This window comes from Pinus tabuliformis, chromosome 6 (genome assembly GCF_031772625.1).
Source record: "Pinus tabuliformis cultivar Carrire ecotype Pingquan chromosome 6, CPIR1, whole genome shotgun sequence".
Taxonomy (NCBI): Eukaryota; Viridiplantae; Streptophyta; class Pinopsida; order Pinales; family Pinaceae; genus Pinus; species Pinus tabuliformis.
In genome coordinates this window covers 1,557,988,757-1,557,992,367 of record NC_142292.1, presented here as the reverse complement: position 1 = coordinate 1,557,992,367, position 3,611 = coordinate 1,557,988,757, and positions in this window count along the sequence as shown.

Genomic DNA, 3,611 nt, shown 5'->3' with positions numbered 1-3,611 from the left:
GCAAGAATGGTTAAGATGGTACACATAATCATGGAAGAGAAGAGGTCAAACTATACCACCTGCAATTACCCAAATTGTCCAACGGATGTGTTAGATGTGTTACTGCAGGAAACAAATGATATGGCAGAGCAATAGTTCTCCATGGATGTTATATGTGACAACATGATATATTTGATGATTCCAAGAGAAGTGGTGATGCGCTTAGGGAGGTTGGCACTGCACATTTGGGGCAGTGGAGGTGGCACTACACGTTCAGGTCGGAGCGCTGCATGTACAGGCTGAGCACTACGCGTAGGGTGATTCTGGCAGTGTAAAAAACCACTGCGCTGCGCGTTCAGGAGGGCACTACGCACCTGTAGCAGGCTCTGTGCATTGAGCCAACAATGGGCAAAAAGCCTCCAGCTACCTAAAAACATAAAAAATCACCCTCTCTTCCCTTAAGCAACTTAATGGATAGAAATCTAACTGCCCGGACATATGAGTGGGATGGAGATGATTCAATTCACAATCAAAAGGAAATATCTCCATCAGCTTCAGGAAAGGTCGTCTGCCTACTCCCGCTACAAGGCGCTTTTCACAACTGAAGCGTCCACGGGTTGCAGCTGATATTGCTTGTAGGAGAAAACCTACCAAATGGAGTGTCATTGAAGAAAAAACTTTGAAAAAGGAAGTTTCCAAGTATGGTAAAGGGCGTTGGAAATTCATTCTTGAGAAAAACCGTGATATTTTTGAAGAGAGAACTGAGGTGGATCTGAAGGACAAGTGCCACAATATTGCAAGGCGTGAAGGACTCCATGCTGCTTAAACAAATTCCTTTTGATGTTGCATGCAATTTTAAAATTTTCCTATTCTAGTGTATAATCCAATGAAAGCTGGATCGTGTTCAACAAAGGTTAAGAGACAGGAAAATCACCCTTAAAGTGACTGATAGTTGAGTGGAACTATTAGGTAGTATGGGTTATGATCCAAATTATGGTGCAAGGCTAGTAAAAGTGATTCAGCAGCATGTAGAAAATGAACTAGCGAAGGAAATCCTCAGGGGTGATGTCAAGGAAGAGGATACGGTTCTTGTGCAAAGATTTTGGGAAATAAAAAAAAGATCTCATGGGAAATTAAAGGACTTCTGGCAGCAAATTGAGTTTTTAAAGGAGAGGTAGCAGTATTCAAAACATCCAACGAACAGATGGCAAACATTTTAGGTATTTAAAGCATTTATAGGGCGCAGGTGGAAGAGGATCGATCAGTATTCCTGAGTATCCCAGATTTCCAGCGATGACACCTTCAGAAAATCGACAGCAAACCAATTATTCTATTTTGATGAGATTTAATTAAATTATTTAGTTATAATTTTAATTTATGTTATTTGACTGTAGCACATATTCGTTTGTTTTTTCTATTTTAATTATTTTGATTCCTATGTTTAGGAAATCACAATTAATATGTAATAGGGTATATATAGGGTGATTTTTAAAGATGTAAGGGTTTGATTTTTGCAGCAGAGTGAGGCTGCTTTGGACTATGTAAAGCTTCTTCTGAATATTATTTTTAATGGAGCAGTTTCTGCCCGTTAGATTTGGGATCCATCACGGTGTTTAATGTCCAGCATGTGTTCCTTGTAAAATCACTCATATTGTTTTTTCTGCTAATTCTTGTTACAACATAAACTAGGCGAAGTGTTAGGAATCCATCCACCCACGATGCTCCTTTCACAATGATTTTGTTGTTAAATGTAGTGGTTATCTTTGCAGAAACCATCCTCTGTTTGATGCTTTGTTGAGTAACCATGTGCTTTTGTTTCTTCTAAAGTTGCCACTGTAGATCCATCCCCTGATTGATGCCTACAGGGCAGTGGTCTTTTTCCTCTTTTCTTCTCTCATTATATCTTTAGTCTGGATGAACATTGTGCTTACTTTGCCCCAAGTTTGTCGACAGAAACTAACCTCGATTCCATAGCTCGATGGTCCCTTCTCTTCTTGTTTTCGACCCAAAAACTTTCAAACAAATCCTCGTACTTCATAGCTAGTCTAAGATTCATTTATTTCAACCACCCTCAGTTGGAAAAGAGAGAGCCCTCTCTGGTCTAGCAGGGCTAGATGCCAGATCAAATGCTTGGTCTGTGGTTACCTTAGAATTGCCTCTTCGTAGCCTTGAGGTTCATTCTAAGTGCTAACAGGGAGTTACGGTCCTGACCCTCCATTGCTAGGATCAAGTCTTGTGAAAGCCCCAAATTTCGAAAGTCAAACTAGATCACCTCAACTTCTTTTTCTCAAGATATCTCTCGTACCTTTTCCATGGAAAAGTCTTCCTAAAAAAAGGCAAGATGCAGGACCAAATATGAAAATCCTTAGTATCTTTCACCTTTTTTCCTCACCTTAAATTCTAGGATGGTTTGCGAGATCATACCTTCATTGCTGCCTTTTGGTTCATAGTCCTTCATTTCCCTTCATTTCCCTTACCTCCATGTGCATTCCTCTTAGAGAAATTGACACATCAACCATGGACTTAGAGAGAAAAAAAAAAAAAAGACAAAAACAAACACTTCCTTTTAATTTACCGTAACCTTATCTTCAAAAATTAATAAAGAGGAAAGATCGATGTACTTGGACTTTTCCCCTACTCCTAAAAGGCTCCAACAAAAGCCAAAATTGCTTTACCCTACCAAACTCATGGCTAAAGTAAAGTTCACGATCCTTGCTACTCATATGTAACGTAGTGCGCTCCTATCATTTGTCCCTTATTATTGGTATTATTTAATAGATAGAAAAGATTATTATAATTATATTATTTAAAATAATCTAATATAATTAAGTAGCCATAAGTTTTCACTTTTATCATGATGCTAGATAACAAACGTATCTCTTTACTCAAAACAAACCATTTTAAACTATACTCAAAATGAAATTTATAAATTATAAATTTATAATAATATATTATTTTATAAGATTTATTTAATTTTTATAAATTATCGTATAAAATTATCTAGTTTAATTACACATTCTTAATCTACTAATGAGCTTAATATGTTAAAATATTCAACGAATATATGTTATTAAGTATGTTCAAAGGTGAACATCTAATAAAACTCGTTTTTCCATTAAAGCATAGCTGGCAGGTTCAAAAGTGACAGATGAAATTCTAATGAAATTCCAGGCTTAAAAAGTACCTAAATAGTAAACCACATGTTCAAATTTTATTGGTGAAAAATCAACTAAACCCGTATCAAAAGGATTGGAGGGAAAGTCACATACGTTTTTCAGGTTGTCAACATATTATATGGAAATTGTTGTTTCACATTGCGTCACATATCACTTGGCCGCCGTTTTAAATTGTGCCGGTGGTTATACAGCATCCGTGGTACTCCTCGTGGCCTCCAAATGGAGATAGATGGTCCACATTGACAGCTCGCCGTATTTCTTTAGCCGCCGAAATAGCGGCCTGCGGTTTCATTCAATAATGTTTATTTCATCTTCTTAATTGCTTCATTTTTATGGTTCACATTGGCAATGTTTTTAATTGTTTTTGTTTTTACAAATTCAACCATTTTAATGAGATCACTGTTTCAAATGTATTTGTTTCCGGTGAAAATAGAAATCCGGAAAATTTTTAACACC